The sequence below is a fragment of the Mirounga angustirostris genome, unplaced genomic scaffold, assembly GCF_029215605.1.
Source record: "Mirounga angustirostris isolate CCGP_5_RB_7025 unplaced genomic scaffold, mMirAng1.0.hap1 SCAF_3, whole genome shotgun sequence".
Lineage (NCBI taxonomy): Eukaryota > Metazoa > Chordata > Mammalia > Carnivora > Phocidae > Mirounga > Mirounga angustirostris.
The window spans coordinates 32670196-32690289 of NW_026991711.1; the positions used below are offsets into that span (position 1 = coordinate 32670196).

The following is a 20094-nucleotide window of genomic DNA, read 5'->3' on the forward strand; positions in this document are numbered from 1 at the left end:
AGTGACCTTATAAGAACCATATGGTTTTATTTAAGTTAGTGAAGGTTTTGAAAAGCTAATAAAAATCCAAAGCAAAGAGGAATTATTAAAAAATAAGATAGGAATATAACCTCCATGCCAAAATGGCTTGTTTCTTTCTTAGGAAGTTATGGAGTACAGGTATGGGAATGTTCCTGTTTGTTGGATTGATTTTTCTTGTGACATTTGTATTTACCCTTTTATATACCATGAGAACTAAAGGACAGTTGATGAAATTTAAGTTGGTGAGTTTGAAATGCAAATAAAGCGAAAGAAGACTTATATAACAATACATAGCAAAATTGACATTTAACGCATGGCTAGTGAAAATATGAAGACTTAAGGACACAGCTGGATTTCTTTTTTAAAAGAACTTAGGTGATTTTGTAATTGTTAACATTTGTAGCTTCGCTAGTTAAAATTATAATAAGGGCAATATGACTGCTTGCAGCATTGGCTGACCCCGTTTTGTATCTAAGTGAGAAAGCACAGACCGCGTGCCCGAGGGCACACTGCCTACCTGTGTTACTAACTCACAACCACTGAGACACTACAGATGTCCGAAACAAGGGTAAATTAAGTAAATATTTAATCTTAATCTTATTAATGTATCTCTTACCAAAAAGAAAAAGCAAAACATTGGCAGTGTTTTGTAAGTGAGCAACCAGAAGACATTTTAAATGTAAATAAAATTTCACTTAAGAAATCTGTGTGCGTGAGTTCATGTGGGACTCCATTCAAGGGGTTCGGATGCTGATGTATGAGAGGGACTTCATAATGAGGAACTGAGGGCATGAATCCAGATGGTAGCATGTAGAGGGTTTCTCCAATAACTTCCCCATCCCTGAACAATCTGTGGCGAGATGTATTGCATCTCAATGCATAGTTCTCTTCTTCACGCTAAGCCTGTGTCTGAAACAGTTTATATTCTGTGTTGATTGTTGTAGCTCTGCAGTGAACTTTGTGGGGTACGTCAGCCAATAACACACCTTCTCCGTTCTGTGCATGACATGACGACAGACTCACATAGGTTCGACCTAACACTTAGCGGAGCATCGTGGCCGAAAACACCGTGTGGTGGCGATTGGTATTACTTGTTCATTGTAGACAAGGCTTCAGAAAAAGTCCTGTGTTCACCTGGATTTTCTAGCCTACTCACCAAGTTAAACTCTATGTCTTCCAAGCCAAGTAGTTTTTACCTTTGCTGTTGAACCTAACATAAGAAGGATTTGTTTTATTTCTTTGGAATTTCTGTTTTCTTAATCTAAGTGCATGAGCATCAGTTTCATAAGATACATTTCTACACACCACGTGTTTAAGTTGAACACACCACACAGACCAGAGTGTCTCATTTACAGAGGATAATGTTTTTCCGTCGCTGATGGAAAAGTGAAAGAGTGGTATATTCCACATTGTTGCTTTTATTTCACGAGATGTTCTTCAACTTGAATAGCAGTAAATCTACTCAAGTCATGCATGTTGGAGGAAGGCAGAGAAGTACAGAGAGTATTACTCGCGCCACTGGTCGGAGCCAGGGTGGTGTATCGTTGTTATTAGCTCTGGGAATCTTTGAGGATGTCAGGATACTTCTCCTTTACTGTCAGTTTTCAGGGGTAAGGTAAGGTTGGCATGAAGGATTTAGATGCACAAAAAACAAAAGCCAGGATTCCCAGGGGTTTTACATTGTGAATACGAACCTCATGCCACATTACTTCTAGACATTATTTACTGCCCTCAGATAGGGACAGGGAAAATGGTAGGTTCATAGGTTTTACTTAATGCTTAGTCATTAAAATCAATTTTCCTCCTTGTGAGTGGAGCTGTTGTTAGTATTTTAACCCTAATTTAGATTGTGCATGTTGAAGGCAAGTAGAAACTTGATTTTATTCTTTTCCTAAGCTTTGTATGTACTTCTTAAATATATGGCAGATATAATTTTGTTCTCTTTTACAGTAAAGCTTTAAGAGAAGCAGCCCAGTGTTTAATGAAATGTATTATGACCTAATTATTTATGGAGTACAGTAATTTGTATTTAGTCATTTATAATATTTCAAATCCATTCTTCTTTAAAATTAGGGATGAAATCTAGACTTTTAGGGAACTTCGCTTTTGGTCATTTTACTGGAGTTTTTAATTGGGGTATAACGGGGATGGGTGATATATGGTATCACTTCAGAACCAGAACTATTTTAGTTAGATAAGGAATACTAGAATTCTAAACATTTCCTTATTTCCGTCTTATAGGACTCTTTCCTCATTTCCTGTTAAAAGCTGGTTGAAGTTTGATTATTTTTGTAAGAAACTGTAAACAGTGGTGAAATTAAGATAATCCTATGTGTGATTATGGGCTTCTGAAAAAGATGTGAGATATTACTAACAAGGAACACAAAGTTATAGAAATGAATCTGTGCATCACAACAATGAATGAGAAAGCCTGAGCTTGATGTCAAGGATTGGATTCTGTAATCACTCTGGAAGACCTAATTTCAAGGGTGTTTTTAGGACATAGACATTAAACGTCCAGTCTTTGGGGGAAGAAAAGTTTTTTGTGTCTTTCAGGCCCCGGGCGGCATTGTAAAGATACACTACCTTACATGGCCCTCCTTTTTCAGTGCAGCGCTCACGCATATGTCCGTTCTCCTCTCCTGGCTATAAATAGTCCCTGTCAGCTGGTCTATACATATCCCCCCAGCCTTCCAAGGAATTCAGGACCCAATGACCACATTTCGGAGCTGGAAGAAAGACTGTGGAATGGGTCTAGGTTTGCCACTCTGCTTTCTCTCTTCTCTGAAAAGTTCTGGCTGCCTTGCCTCATTCTCTTAATAGTTTTATGGTGTGTGAAGGTGGTCATAGCTCTTCAATCAGATTGTAAGCTCTTAGAGGACAAGAATTGTTTCCTGTATTTTTCTTGTAGGTCCTGGCACCTGGCGAGTGGTTAAGAAATACATGTTTTGCTTGTCTGGGCATTATAACTGGCATGGTGAAAAAATATGAAACCAGTCATTAGCTCGTTATAAACCCGCTCTGTCAACTTCCTAGGGTTGTTGTGAACAAAAAAATAAAAATTGGAAATGTTGGAAACAGACATTCTCATTGGTGGCATGGTGTTCATCTTGTAGCTATGTGAACTGAACAGGTACAGTAACATATGGACACCAACTCTGTGTGCCCGCCTTCTGTTTGGAATTCTGTGACTCCTGCATCCTTAGTTTTATGATACCTAAGAAGATTATTATTGTAGTCTCTTGAAATGTGGCTTCAGTTTTCTTCGGGCTTGTCGGTAACGCAGCACATGCTGCCGAGCAATCCGTGGGAAGGACGTGAGCTCTTGTGATACGCTTCAGGGGCACAGCAAGGAGGGTTGGAATGACTTTGACTGTGACCTTTGGTGCTTGTGTCCTGCTGTTAAAAGAGCTTCCCAGATGCTGTCAGCCTTTGGATGTTCTAACATGTTATTAAGCAAAGGACTAAAGCAGGAGGAAGAGGACTGGAACGATTCCACCCAGAGATAAGGCGGTGACAGAGAAAGGGTACTGCCTCAAAGACATAAAATGTATGTGATTTTTGTTCCTGGCCTTGCAGCTCACCAGCTTGAATGGCTTTGGGAAGTGACTTCATAGCTCCAGGCCTCTATGTCCTCATCTGTACAGTGGGGGTGTTAAGACTGGCCCAAGTTCCATCTGACATTCTTTGAGTCTGGTAATGGGCCAGGAGTGAGAAAAAGCATTTCCCATTGGGAGTTTAACAGTCCTACCACAAGGAAGCTACCTGTGTGTGGAGGTAGAGATACATAGACTTCAAAAGGGGACAGACCCAAGTTCAGATGTTCACTCTGCCAAGGGCCAGCCGTGTGGGTCCCCTTGGTCTCTATCTACCTATTTCTCCTCTTCTGGGAAGTGAAGTGAACTGCAGCCTCCTAAGAGCCTGCCTGCATGCGGTGGGTGCTGAATAAATGTTCTCCCTTTTAAGAAAAGCAGGAATAAAAAGGGCCCCATTGTTTCAGTTTCTATGGATGCAAGTCTCATACCGTATTTAGTAGAGATTAAACATCTGGATTCATTTAGAATTGTAAAAGAAGATTTAAGGTAAATCTCCAAGTGCAACCCTTATTTTTTATTTGAATTTTTATTTAAGCGTATCTGGAGAAATATTCCAAATTCTGATTAGATTTTATCACATAAAAAATGGGATAATGGAGCCAGAAATCAATGATTATATTAACACAAAAATGACATCCTATTTTGGTGTGACAGTGGTATCTGGCCACAATTTTTTAAAAAAGGAGTTCTGAGTTTGTACACTTCTGAGATAACTTACCGCTATATTTACAGGTGAGATGATTAGGTGTCTGGGATTTGCTGCAAAGTGAGGCGGGAGGGCAGAATGGATGGGGAGAAAGATGAACTAAGACTGGCCAGGAGTCCATCATTATTGAAGCTACACAACCGGTACCGGGGGGGGGGGGGGGGCCTCGTGTAACCGTTCTGCCTAATTTTGTATATATTTGAGATTCTTGAAAGTAAAATGTTTAAAAAAGAGAAGAAGCCCTCTACATAAAAACAGAAAAATTCATCGTCAGAGGGAGTCCTGCAGGAAACATGCCTCACCCAGCCCCCCTCACTGTTCTCTGAGTGCGGGTAAGGAGCTGACCCGAGTCCCTCCCCCAGCCACAGCCGTGCTCAGGCCTGTGGTTACCCCTCCTCTCCCTTCCCCTGAGGGCAGGTGCATTTCTGAGCCATGGGCCTTTAGGTAGAGAGTGGTAGCAAGAGTGGAGCAGAGAGAGGGAGAAAGACATTGGGTGTTTTGCCAGTTTTAAGTGTTCCGAGCAGTCAGTGATTGGGTCGTAAAAGACCCTTGTGTGTTCCGCTGGGGGACAAAGCCCCATGCCACTTGACCACAGCTGTGGAGCCCCGAAGGATGCAGGTGTGGCAGCAGACAGATTTAATTGTATCCTCCATGGCTTAGTACCAGAAAACGTCAGGCCAGGGATTCCTATGAGCTCCTTAATTTTAGAGATAGGACAGAAGAGGGGCGCCTGGGTGACTCAGTAGGTTAGTGTCTGCCTTCAGCTCAGGTCATGATCCCAGGGTCCTGGGATTGAGCCCCGCATCGGGCTGCCTGCTCAGCAGAGAGCCTGCTTCTCCCTCTCCCTCTGCTGCTCCCCCTGCTTGTGCTCTCTCTCTCTCTCTTTCTCTGTCAAATAAATAAATAAAATCTTGAAAAGAAAAAAAGGACAGAAGGGAGTGATGGTCCTTTTCCTAGAGGCAGCTTGCAGTAACTTTTGCAAAGCATTCTGCAGGGCATTCATAACAAGGCGGGGAAGACATTTCTGTATCACAAAGGACTGACTAGCACCATTAAGTCAACTATAGTGTACCTTCCTGTAGAATGGAGTTTTGCTTTATGCCTCTCATTATTCCTCATCATCTCAGTACAAGGAGCTTATAGCTAGGCAGGGCTCAATAAATAGTGATTCGGATGCTATTTATTGTAAGTGAGAGCCAGGGCCAGACTGTAGAATATTGAGGATTTTGAGACAGGTGCTATTTTGGAAAAGACCCCAATCTTTAGGCTTAATAAAGAAATAGACTGGTGCAAATATTGTAGCTGCACCTAGACATGTGCTATGGAATGTTTAAGACAGGCAGTTACATTAAAATTTAGTAGCTTTAGAGAGAGAGAGAAAAAAAAAACCCAACAACAAACCTTTTTCTTTTCCTCAGTAAAACTGTATGTTTAATTTAACATAAAAGGTTTAATATATATCTGTGTGTAAAAGCTTAGCAAGACAGTGTTACTTTAATTACTTTATCAGAAGAGAAGAAAACGCATTGTAAAACTGCCACTTGCAGTGCCCTTTAACAGAAGCTCATTATTACCCCCCCTACTGTGGAACAGAAGCTAGCGGAGCTAGTAAATTTGTAGAATTATCTTAGACATATGAATTTGCTTATCATTTAATATTCTCCAATGACCCACTGCTTGAGAACCTTTGATCTGTAGTGAAATCTTTGCCTGTCACTCCCTGACTTCAAAGGAAAACATGCAGAAGCTGTGTTATTCCTAATCCAAGAAGACCATTTAAAAAAAAAGGGGGGGGCAGGAAAAAATATCTGTACTTGCAAAACTCATTTTTAGGAAGAGCTATCCTCCGCTAAAGAAGCAGAGTTGGACTGATTTTAATAATGTCAGAATGGCCAATAAATGTATTAATAGAAGGAATTGAAAATCAATGAGCTGTGATAGTAATTACAGATAGGACCCAAGGGAAATATAGCAGGCAGACAAATCCTTTCCCTTGGGGGCTGCCCTGGGCAAAGCTATGAAGTTGATAATTCTGCCCTCCTTCTTTCCCGTTAAGCAATGTACTTTCTCCTTCTGCTTAATTCTCCTCCACTCCCAACCCTTGGTGCTGTGATGGCTCAGGGTACCCACAGATGACCGGTTCTAACTGGAGTCTCCTTAATTGAGGAAAATGTAAAGTGCTATTCTTTCCGGGAGTCATTTGCATTTTTATAGGGTCAGTGCTTTGTAAAAAGGAACACTTCTTAAAGAGATTTCATGCTCTGAGTAATTTGGAAGCTTCAAGTTGAGGGAAAATTAACCTCCCTGGAATATTTCTGCTAATGCATGATTGTGTGTGCCTTCGTGTACTGGTCTTTGTGGTAGAATTTCAAAAACAAAATCTGGACCATGAGGCAAGAGTTGCTCTTTATCTAGATGTGTTTTCATGTGCTAATATTTGCATACTGATTCACAGCTTATAACTGTGATTATAGCTTATTTAACCCTTGGGGGACTTTTGCTTTGGACCACGGGGGATTAATTGCTATGGGAATTGACCTCGTACCATAAATAACTAGAAAGCCAGACTAAAATATATGAAATGTTTTTACATATTGAGCAACAACAGGCAGTTAAGAATGTGATCCTTGGGAGTAGGGCAGAAAAGGAGGTGAACTTTGCTAGTGCCTTAGCCTTCTGCCTAAAGGCAAAGCAGGGGAAAGAACCCAAATAGGGCCTAGCAGCCACTGAGTTAGGCGGGCAGGGATGGGAACTTGGGAAAGGTCAAGGCAACTGGTTTTTTTTTTTGAAGATTTTATTTATTTATTTGACAGAGAGAGACACAGCGAGAGAGGGAATACAAGCAGGGGGAGTGGGAGAGGGAGAAGCAGGCTTCCCGCCGAGCAGGGAGCCCGATGTGGGGCTCGATCCCAGGACCTGGAATCGTGACTTGAGCCGAAGGCAGACGCTTAACGACTGAGCCACCCAGGCGCCCCAAGGCAACTGGTTTTTAAGGGGAACAATAACAGAGAGGAAGGAATTGTATGGAGAGAGCTCCAGAGATCCTCAAAAGTGGGCCTCTCAGAAGGGTTTGGCTAAGTAATGATCTACCTGTGCGTGGAGGAAAACAAGGAAAGAACAAGGAAGGCAATAGGTGGAACAGTTTTTTTTTTTTTTTAAAGATTTTATTTGTTTGAGGGGGAGAGACAGAAAGAGGGAGAGCATGTGAGAGAGCATGCACACATAAGTATGGGGGAGGGGCAGAGGGAGAGGGACAAGCAGACTCCCCACTGAGTGCAGAGCTTGACTCTGGGCTCAATCCCAGGACCCTGAGATCATGACCTGTGCCAAAGTCAGATGCTTAACTGACTGAGCCACCCAGGTGCCCCTCTGGAGCAATTCTTAGGGCTCACATACAGTTCCCACAGACCAGAATGGAGAGACCCCTTTGTACATGGGGGCATTTGGTAGGGGTCTCAGAAGGGCCACAGGTTAGTAATGGGGCTGAATTCATCCTACAGTCGTCTGGACTGGGTTTTGTCATGAAGGACATGAGAAGCAAACCCTGAAAGTGTCAAACTGACCTGGAAGTTACTTAATTATGCCAGAGCAAAATCCAGCACTCTACCAGGAGGTACACAAGATCTAGCCTTCAATAATGTAAAGATTCCACTATCTGGCAATTGATCATAATTGATTGGATTGATCAGACAGAAAAAAAGACAAAATGAACAAAACCTCTGTGACCTGTGGAACAATCTCAAGTAGTCTACCATATGTACAATGGAACTGTCAGGATAGGCAGGGTCAGTAAAAATTATTTGAAGAACTTATGGCTGGACATTATCCAAATAAGAGGAAAACCCACATATCCAAGAAATTCAATTAGCCCCAAGCAGAAGAAACCACACCAAAGCATAAAATAATCAAATTGCTGGAAACAGGTAATGAAGAACAGTCTTAAAAGCAGCCAGTGGAGAAGAGGGGAATATATCTGGTATACAAAGGCGCAAAAATCAGACTTCTTATCAGATACCATGCAAGACAGAAGAAAGTCACTTACTTAGGTAAAAGGAAAAGGACACTGGATAGAAATCTGGATCTGCACAAGGAAATGTCTAAGAGCACTCAAAATGGTAAGTATATAGGCAAATATAAAAGATGTAAAAAATCTTTTTTTTTTTTTTAAAGATTTTATTTATTTGACAGAGAGAGATACAGCGCGAGAGGGAACACAAGCAGGGGGAGTGGGAGAGGGAGAAGCAGGCCTCCTGCTGAGCAAGGAGCCCGATGCGGGGCTCGATCCCAGGACCCTGGGATCATGACCCGAGCCGAAGGCAGACGCTCAACGACTGAGCCACCCAGGCGCCCGTAAAAAATCTTTTTAAGAGAAAATTATGCAAAGCAAACATAACAACACATTGTGGAGTTTATAACATATTGAATGAGCAACAGCAGTTGCACAGAGATGGGGGCATGGAAGGAAATAATACCATCGGATATGGTATTATTTGAAGGGAGATGGTATTAAGTTAAAGATGTATGTTGTAAATTCTAAAGCAAACACACACACAGTAAAACAGCCAATGTAGTTAATAAACCAACGGTGGAAATGAACGAGAAGCATTTTTAACCAACTGAGCCACCCAGGCGCCCCCAGAACGAGAAGCATTTTTAAAAATACTCCATTTTCTCTGAATGAAGGCAGGAAAGAGGAAAGATGAACAAAGAGCAGATAGGGGAAATAGAAAACAAAGAGCAAGTTGGTACATTTAAACATTATATGTAGATAATTGTGTGGAACAGAAAGAGTTTAAGCACTCCATTTAAAAAGATAGATTGTCAGCTTGGGAATAAAAGCAAGACCTAACTACACGCCACCTGTAAGATGTTTTCTTTAAATATAAAGATACAGGTACGTAGTGAGTAACAGGATAGAATCAAGAGTAGACAAAATCATGAAGCAGAAAAGAGAATGGTGGTTGTCAGGGGTTTGGTGGACTGGGATGTGGGCAGTTGTTTGATGGTGTAGTTTCAGTTTTGCAAGATGAAAAAAGGTCTGTTATGGAGCAATGTAAATGTGGTTAACGCTACTGACCTGCACATATAGAGATGGTTGCGGGCAAATTTTATATTTTGTGTTCATTACCTCAATTAAAAATAAAAATAAGTGTTTTTTTTTTTTTTAAAGATTTTATTTATTTATTTGACAGAGACACAGCAAGAGGGGGAACACAAGCAAGGGGAGTGGGAGAGAGAGAAGCAGGCTTCCTGTTGAGCAGGGAGCCTGATGCGGGGCTCGATCCCAGGAGCCTGATGCGGGGCTCGATCCCAGGACCCTGGGATCATGACCCAAGCCGAAGGCAGACGCCTAACGACTGAGCCACCCAGGCGCCTGTAAAAATAAGTTTAAAAGCCCAGAGAACTGATGATTCATAACTGTACCAGAGAGCTTGTATGGATTATTGAACCGAGTGGCTGAAGGAAGACTTCAGCAGAAATCATTTCAAATGGCCTCACATGGGACTTGACTTTTTAAAAAGCCTGCTTGTTATAGCAACAACCATGTGTGAGTAAATGGCCCTATTTTTACTTACAATAGATACTTCTTAAATAAATGTTGGCTTTAACAACACCCTTCTTCTGACTCTGGAGGAAGAAGTTTTGTGTGAAACGTGAAGTCACTTGGGTGTAGGTCATCCCTATCTTGTTGATTGTGGACAAGGCTTGTCCTTCTCCATATCAGACAATGGAATTCTTATGTCTGATAACATTTTTATTATTAAAGAATTTAAATATATAAAAAAACTTTTCAAGATGAAATTAAAGGCATGATCACATTATCTTGCAATAAAAGTTGTTAATAGTTTAGGATATTTTCTTCCAGGAACATAATAAATCTATACTAAACATTCTTTTAAACAAACAGAAAGTAAAAGGATAGAAAAAGATATGTATATCCTAAATTACAACAACAAAAACAAAACTGTGGTTCCTGTATTAATATTAGACAAAATAGACTTCAGAAAAAGGAATATAGCCGAGATAAAGTGGAACATCGCATAATGATAAGATCATTTATTTATAGGACATAACAGTTCTACATGCTTTTGCACCTAAGTAAACCCTTGAGTATGCAATGTCATCCCCATTACTAAAGAAAATCGCAGAGATCTTGTATGTTGAGGTCACACCACCAGTAAGTAACAGGGATGGAACTGAGTCCGTGTCTTGTGAATCAGAATCTTTTCACTATTGCAAGCTTTCTTTGTTGCTCAACTTTGATAGCTGTTGTAACTAGAACATTGCAAACAATCCGATATGAAATAATTCCCACTATAATATTGATGTTTAAGAAGGATTTAAGCAGATTTTACAGAAAGTTTTAGTTGAGCATGCCAATAAATGCGAATTTACCTAGAGAGGTTCGTGACCATTTCAGTAGTCTGCAGTAAATATGAACTCTTGGGTCTCTCATTTAATTGCATAGGATTAAAAAACATTTTTTACTATATGTTTGTTTTAATATAAAATAATGTTTGCAGGTATTTAACAGTAGGTAGAAATTACAAAAATATTCCCTTGTCATCATATGGGCAAAATTGTATTTCACTGTGTGTCTGTCAGTTTTGGAAATCTAATGGAGCAGAGCTGACACCACATACCAGATTCACCTTCTAGAAAACTTCTTGGTCTCTGTCATAGGATCTTGAGAGCCCAGAATTTTATAAATATGTAACAACATAAAGATGTCCACTCTTGCTTTTTTTTTTTTTTAACTGCTTTACAAATTATGTCAGAGTCATCACTGAGGACAATGCATACTTTGCTACCAAGGCATATTCCACCTGGTGGAAAGTTTGATCAATTTAATATCTTGCTGACTGGTCGTGTCTATGGACTGTGGAAAAATGAGTCTGTCTCTGATCCACTGGTTAGTCCTTTTTCTTGTCTGAAGGGAATATTGTCAGAAGATTTTCATAGTAAAAGAATATCTACTTCTTTTTTTTTTAAGATTTTTTTTATTTATTTATTTGAGACAGAGAGAATGAGAGAGAGAGAGCACATGAGAGGGGGGAGGGTCAGAGGGAGAAGCAGACTCCCTGCCGAGCAGGGAGCCCGATGCGGGACTCGATCCCGGGACTCCAGGATCATGACCTGAGCTGAAGGCAGTCGCTTAACCAACTGAGCCACCCAGGCGCCCCTACTTCTTGTCAATTGTAGATGAACTTTGATGTTCAGATGACTTATAGTTCCCATGATCAATCCTCTTTCCAACTCTCAAACTTCAGTTTCATTGCTGTGCTCCTGTCGTAACTAATTATATCTTTTTCAGTGAAGCCATGAGGATGATGATTGAAAGTATTCACTCTTAAAGCCTATATCTGCTAAATAAGACAATCTTATTATTCTTTAAAATTAAGAAAAAGAATGTACTTTTCTTAGGTTTGTTTTTTTTTTTAAAACCCAGGTGTATACTTTTTTGTTTTCAGTGTGAAAGAAATGAACACAATTGTAGGTTTAAAACCTCTAACCTCCTTTGTCTCAGTCAGCTCTAACCAAGAAGTAGAATACATCTCTTGGGTCGCTTCAAGTTTTGTTATGAATTTCATATGAAGATGAGTATTCAGACGGTTTAAAAATGGATCATCAATATATTATTGTGTTCACTAAAAGAACAAGCAAGGCATTTGAGGTGAAGTATTTTCTATGAACAGTACAGTGGCTTTGGGCACATTTTAGGGACCTGACAGTTTGGACATTGTTTTTAGGCCCATACACATGATCTTCTCATGTACAGGATAAGTCCCCCCTCCCCCCCCAGTCAATATTGTATTCAATGAAAACTTATTTTTTTTTTATTTTTGTTTTGAAAATTTTTAAGTTCTACCCCCAACGTGGGGCTTGAACTCTCTACTCTGAGATCAAGAGTCACAAACTCTACCTACTGAGCCAGCCAGGCACCCCAATAAAAACTTATATTGTTGGAAGTTTCAGTTTTTTATCCTCAACCACTTTGCAAGGGAAAATGATTTTCATATACATCATCATTATTACTATGATAAATAAATACCAGTAATATGCTAAAACTGTTAATGTCTATTGTTTTATTGAGTCATAAATTAGATATAAAGACAGTTCTCTCTTTCTGTTCTCATTGCATGACTATGTGCTGTCATTTGCTCTTATCTCCCTCCCACCAAATTTAATTGCCATAGTGGCCTCTTTTTTTTTTTAAATTTTTTAATTAACATATAATGTATTATTTGTTTCAGGGGTATAGGTCTGTGATTCATCAGTCTTACACAATTCACAGTGCTCACCATAGTACATACCCTCCCCAACGTCCATCACCCAGCCACCCCATCCCTCCCACCCCGCTCCACTCCAGCAACCCTCAGTTTGTTTCCTGAGATTAAGAGTCTTTTATGGTTTGTACCACAGCGGCTTTTAATTTCCACATTGACATTCCACAAATACATATAAGTGGAGATGTTGCCTTAATCTCTCCTCCTTGGATTATTCTCCTTGGGGTATATTCACATTTCTTTGCAGGGTTTTTGAACTACAGAAATGTTTTTGAGAAGGAGGTGAAACATTTCCCTATATTTAAATTCAGGTATAGTAAGGGGTATGGAATTCAGATAGAATAAATGAAATTGTATGCATAGGCTTAACATAGTGCACTATGTATTAAGCAATACAAAGTAACTGCTCTTGCAGTTGTTATTGTAGTTTGAATTTCTTCTTAATTTAATGATATAAAATGATATATGTATATGACATGGTGTATGTAAGTTAAAATATATGCCTAGTTATTCACATAGATCTTGAAAGACTTGATACTCCAAAGTTATACTGTTTCATAAGACTCCATTATCCATTAAAAAATGGTACTGTCCATCTGTATGTTTACACAATAAACCTATATTGATATTATGTTACTATATACCTGCCTTTAACATAATTCACATTTAAAAATAATGTCTTTAGTTCTTTATTCTTGGACTTATTCAGAGGTACTGTAACTCATCAAATATAGCTAACTTTGCTTAAACATACGGAACTAGAAACACTTGTTACTGTAGAAGGCATTTGAAATATTGTTCAGAAACACATATGGCCATGATAGTTAAAGGAGTAATGGTTTAAAAATAACTTTGTATTTCATAAAACAAAACAATTTTTCTAGTGAATATTTTAAATTTCTCTTTCCACAAAGAGAGTTATATTGCCACCATTCAAAATTTCCATTGTTTTGAAAAATGATCCTTACAAAAATAGTAAGAAAACTAGGAGAGGCAAAAATAGTATATGATCTATAATGTGACTGATTTCTTAAGTTAATATCTTTGCTTTTTCTTATAGGAAAAGTAATGCATATGGTTATGCTATAACATTTTGAAATAGTTAGGGAAGAAAGCCACCAAGTAATTGATATCACTAGTTTTCGAATTATATAAATTATCATCTTTATGCCCTGAAAAATGCCTTGCTATTTTAAGAGACCTATGGCCTTTGTTAGAGTAAATTGTTTTCAAATGAAGTAAAGTTGTACCTACATGATCTGACCCTACTTTATGTAGCTGACATGATTCACCAAACCTTCTCAGCGTGTTATCAGAGTGTGTAATGCTCTTTTGTGATTGCTTGACATCTTTTATCATCTTGACTTTTTGCTGGCTTCCCATATTGTGATTCCAATCCCCCTGAAATAGAATCTTTAAAAATAACAAAAACAGAAACCCCTGCACTTCCTAGACTTGTACAGCTAGGGTATAGACTCGTTGCCAGTCAGTTGTACGACGCACTGGAGGGATGCAGAAGGTGGCAATGCAGGGCTGCCTGCTTATGGGAAGACTGCTCTTGGGGTAGGCGCAGTGGCGGGAACGTCTGGCTATTCGGAGGAGGTTGTGACAGACGCTCTGGCATCAAATGCTGGAAGACAGGGACAGTGGTATTTTCACTGGAAGAGACTTGTGATGTGGTTTGGCTTTCCTCCACCTGTATTGTTCCTTGCTATGTAGAATTTAAGCATGCTTCTCTGACCTACCAAGAGATTTTCTGAGCCGATATTTAAAAATGTATTATCTCTCCGATTCAACTAGTCAGAGTGTATTCTTTTTTTTTTTTTTTTTTCTGTTTACAGCTGCCACAGTGAGGTCTACTCACTTTCCTGCTTCAATATGTTGGGGCTCAGCTCAGTGATTCTTTGGTTAAGTGCGTGAACTCTGGAGCTAGACTGGCTATATTTATGTTCTGGCTCCAACATTTTTTTCTGTGACCTGAGCAAGCTAGTTAATCTCTCTCTCGGTTTCTTCATCTATAAAATGGGGATTATAATAGTCCCTACCTTGTGGAGTTTCTGGGAAATAAAGGAGTTAATATATATAATATCTACTAGCTGCTTGCTGTTGCTTCATCCTAATACCCTCTCTGTTCCTGTAGCTGATTTTGGTCATGGTTATCCTGCATGTCCCAGCACAGCATCTCTCTTCCATAAAGTATATTCCCATTGATCTCTCTCTTCTCTGCACTTTTATTGAATTAACCTATAGTCACTACCCATCTAATTTAGCACTTAATTTAGCTCAAACTGCATTATGTATATTAACTGTTTGATTTCAAGCCCATTCATTTGTGAATTCAGTCTCAAAACAATCATTTATGGTGCAAGTTGTTAGGGATCTAGGTAGGCAGTAGCTTAACATGAAGGAGCCTCCACAGATTATTTGGAAGATGATCCTAATATTAAATATCCCAAAAGGAATAGCTACGAAGGGTAGCATATAAGAACACTGACACAATGTGTTTGATCATTTATATCATCTCCTCAAACGCTCCTGGTAATCCTACAGTGATCCTCTCTACCAGTGAGGCCAGTTGTAATTAGCAATGGTTAAGTAACTTCTCCCAAGATCAAGCTGCTTCTCAGTGTCAGCTGTGTTTGAACTAAAAAAATAAAAAATAAATAAATAAGTAAAAGATGTTTTCTGTAATACTAGGTTGCCAGTTAACAAATGCTAGAAATATCTGAGGTGAAATAATCGTGGGAAATCAATGATTCTTGAAGAATCATTCTCATCATTTGTCATGTTTCATGAAAAATATTTATTGAAATAATATTGTCTATTGATTAGTTGACTGAATCTGATTTGGTTAATCTAGCCTTGCATTTGTTGGTATTAGAAATGTATTTTCTTCTTCAGATTTCGTAGTCTGTTTTTTTTTTTAATTATTATTATTTTTTAAGATTTTATTTATTTGAGAGAGAGAGAATGAGAGACGGAGAGCATGAGAGGGAGGAGGGTCAGAGGGAGAAGCAGACTCCCCGCTGAGCAGGGAGCCCGATGTGGCACTCGATCCAGGGACTCCAGGATCATGACCTGAGCCGAAGGCAGTCGCTTAACCAACTAGCCGAAGGCAGTCACTTAACCAGCTGAGCCACCCAGGCGCCCCAGATTTCGTAGTCTGAAGAAAAGTGGTGGCAAAATGCTACTCAGCATCTGTATGTATCCCCCTGCGTAATCCAGAGTACCTTATTATCTGTTATTATTTGATGCTTGCATAAATGTAATGAGAAGATGGTATAGGGTATTGTGATCACCATTTTTCACGTGAACAATTGGCAACATAATAATGCAGTCACTTGCCTAGAGCCCAGATCATCAGTGGCAGTTGGGAGATTATAACCCTGGCCTTCCAACACTTAGCCTTCAGCTAAAGGGTTTAACCGTATGCATATTTCAAATGCCGATATGTCCTGTACACAGTTTAGGATATTCAGTAGAGCTGTGGACAGACGGGGTCCCCAGAAATCATCACGGACTTCAGTGATATATCTTAGTGGGACAAGGGAATGCTGACCTGATGATATGGATGGAAGTAGAACTGAGTTTTGATGGAAGAGTTTGGAGAGCAGGTATAGAGAAGACGAAAGAGCCTTGAGTGGGTGGAGATAGTGTGAAAGAACACTGATGGGACCGGGGCTTCTCCTTGTATGGGCTGCCATTGGAGAGCAGATTTTTCAGAGTAAAAGAGGATATAATTCATCCTTTTGTTTGGACAACAGAGCACCATCACTTGTCATATAAAGGAAGAATGTTGGCCTGGTACTGCTGTTTTGGTGGGGTGGGGGGTGATCCATTGTCTCTGGGGTTCTCCTCACTCTTAGCTGACATATTGGTTTCTCTCCTTCTTTTCCGTGCCTTCTCACTTGTGCTATTCCCAATTCTTGCTGTGGTACTGAATTTTCAAGCCTGTTCTGCTGTTCCAGAATTCATTTAGATAAATTTGGAGTTATTGATACTTGTTCACATAAAACCTGTGTTATAGTTAAGTGGCTAGACATTTGAGTTTCATGCTTCACACCCTTTCAGATTCCTTATACCATTTCATTTACCTAATATGATTTCATTGTAATTCTGTGTAACACTCTGGGAATAATCCATGGGATTACTTTGGGCCCATTATTTTTATGGACCCAGAGAGTTTTTGAGTGCTGCTCTGTCATGTTCTCAGAGTCTTACAATGGTGTGTGAGTCTAGAGAGACACTCTTATTTTATGGAAATCATCCAGTACTGTAGATGTGCAGTGAATTTAGCCCAATTCTGCAGAGCTACTACTACTTGGGTAATTCAGAGAAACGACATGTGTTCTTAAAACTAAGCCATTTGTTCTTTGTCTTTGATGAGTTAAAAGTGGTGATTTAGTCTGATTAGTTTTTGCAAAATAAGTGATCCTTGTACAACATCTTTGGTTCCTAGTTATTTATTCACTCATTAAAATAAAAACCGAGGGGGGAGGGACATGGAACAGATCTACATGGGAGAACCCTGAAAGGTGAAGTTGTATGTATAATTCAAGTTTCAGGATTTTACACTGATGTGCTTTATTATTTAAAGAGTTGGGCATGCTCTACCTGAGTACCATGTTACAGCTTGTGAATAGCCTTTGTGTGCTTCAGAGCACTTCCTCGTGCATTGTTATTTGCTGTTTGTTACAATTCAGCGAGGAGATAGAATGCGATCATCATTTTTCACACTGGAAAACTGAGAAATGACGTTTTTGCTCAGATGGAGTACGGTTGGGTAACTGTTTCTAAGGGATGGCCAGAGAATGCAGGTGTTCTTGCTTGACATTGAAGATCAGATTGTGAGCCAGGTCGAGTGGTGGGGAGGGTTTGATCTCAGGATTTGGAAACCCGGGGCATGGAAGGTAGCCCTTTTCAGAGTGTGCTCTGCTGCCTGGGGCTACAAAATCCCCTGGGTTCCTGCCCCAGACTCTCTGGGAACAGGAAAAAGGAACGTGGGTGTAAAGCACATTCCCCAGGGGATTCCCATGCTTCCAGCATTTTGAGAACCACTGATCCAAAGTGAGGTTCTGACTTCTCACTAGGCTGCTTCTGACTGTGACTTTGAAGGTGCTACCATCTAAACCACAGAAGCTCCCTTCTGTCATGGAGCTACGGAAGGCCTCATGTGGCAGCTGTGAGACCCTGTGGGACAGTCTGCCCCGGCTGATGTGCTGGGCTGGGCAGGGGAGTCCTTGGGCGCGGCGGTCTGGAGACAGCAATTGTTAGTACCCAGAATTGGTGAGTAGGTGCGTGTGAATTCTGTATGGCACAAATAATTCATTTAAAACTCAGTGAGAGTTGTGAGGAAATTACCTAAGAAGTAGAGTAAGTGTAATTCCCATCGTACTGGGTCCACTTTCTGTGGCAGCCTTTGGATTCCTGTGGAGCCCAGTGAATTCCCATTGTCAGGTGCGGCATTGTATTTTCAAGTTCTAAGCCAATTACCATTGAATCGTGAGAAATGTACTTAACTGTATCTTTGAAGAAGGAGTTCACGTTTTAGTCATTGACATTTTATTTTACCTCTTCTCTGCTAAGAGAGTGAATGACTCATTTAGAAGTGAAAAAATACTTGAACTGTTTAAAATATTGATGTTATAAGTGCCATAACTTAGAAGAGGAAGCATGAAAATTGGCATTTAAATGATGTCTCTAAAGATCCCACATCTTTTGTGCAGACTGAGACTCGCTGTTGCGGTGAGGCTGTGGTGTCGGATTCGGAGCTCACCTCTGAAAGGCTGGCGGCAGGGCCGCTGGGGCTGCTGGGGGCCTCATAAAGCTCCCCTGCCAAGGGGGGCTTGGGGTTAATACTCACTCTGTGCTCTCCTGGCCAATCAGGACCCTTAGCGCATGATTTTCCTAGGGTAATTTTCTTTTTCTAATTATCTGAAGAGATGTCAGTTTCTAATTTTTTTTATTTTTTTAAGTTTGAACTGGGGGTCTTTTGGGTTAGCTGACACCTTACACAGTGCCTATGACAATGCATAAAGTAGGCTCTCAATGAATGCTCATTTCACTGGAATTCACTCAGCCTGACTAGAAATCTGAGATTCTGTGCTTATGTTTCTGTGACACAGTGTCATGGTATTGGTCCATAGAATCCCAGTTCTATCACCTCTGGTATGGATGGTCCAAAGAGCCTGCCTTTCTCCTGGCTGTAAGAAAGGATGGATCACGTCCCGCCCCTCTTCCCTCCAACAAAACCGAGGAACAAGTTTTATAAGATCTGAAAGACTCATGTCACACTCTTCCCCCTCTATTTCCCTCCTGCTTTCCAAAACCCAATCTCTCATTTCTCACAGTGTGTCTGCCTTTGTCACTTCTTAGCAATCAGAGATGAGCATATGTGACAGTCGAATATTAACTTAAAAGTCAACTTAATTATCAACCTGTCTAAATAATAGAAATAATAATAGCCTAATTCTCTCTTTTGCTTTTAATCCCTGGCTACTGGCTTTTTGTGTAGCCACAGTAGAACAGCCCTAACTTATGAATACTCTTTGGCGATATGGGATAACTGGTGACCTCTTTCCCTTGGTATTATTAAGCCACGCCAAAATTATCTTGAGGTGAGAACAGTACTGCTGTTGTCTGGATTTTTGGGAATATTAAAACCCTGGAAAGGGATGAAAACCCTGGAAAGCCCTTTGTTAATCAAATATCTTAAACTTTTTACACAGGAATCTAGCTTCTTGATTTTACTGGTTGTTTTCTATGGTTACAGAGATGTTAAGCTCATCTTCAGTCCGATAGTATATTTGAAATACACAAGTGATCTGTTTATGACACCAGGAGAGTATCTGTAGGATTTCCAACATAGACCATTGAAGGAAAAAAAAAATGCAAACACGACTTTGACCTTCACTTCATAGGTAAAATCTTGAAGGCAAGGACTGGGAGGTCTCAAGTAATTTTCGGCATATAGACTATGAAGCTTTTACTCCTCAAAGGTAATAGCAATTTAAATGGAAAACAATGCAGTTGAAACTGGACATTAAATTAATTCAGTTAAATGGGAAGTAGGTACCAAAAAAACAGCTTCATGCAATAGTAGAAATCCCTCAGATCCTCTGCACTGCTTACAAAGCATATGTTTTCCCTATGGGGGAGAAATTTTTCGTGCAGTTAAAAACATAATGCTATCTATTGGTCCTCCAGGCACATAACAGGAAGTCCACAGGTTCTGAAGCTCCTCTTATCTTCATAACTTATAGGTGTGATAGTAGAGGTTTAATATATATATATATTTTTTTATCTTTCCTTTGTCTTGGGAGTACAGTACAGAGGCTGGCTGAAATAACTTTGAGAGATGTGGTATCCAGAAAGCTTACCTTATGAGTTTGCAATATGTGTGTTATTTAGCCGCTAGGGAAGGTACTTGTAAAGTCCCTGAGTTACTTTAAAACTTTTCAAGCTAAAAACTTGAGTTTATGTT

General features: G+C 39.9%; 1 protein-coding gene across 6 annotated transcripts in view; it reads left to right on the forward strand.

Moving 5' to 3' along the window:
- KLF12 (KLF transcription factor 12) overlaps positions 1 to 20094 on the forward strand; it is a 522975-nt gene that overhangs the window by 191996 nt on the left and 310885 nt on the right. The gene's annotated exons all lie outside the window — the stretch shown is intronic.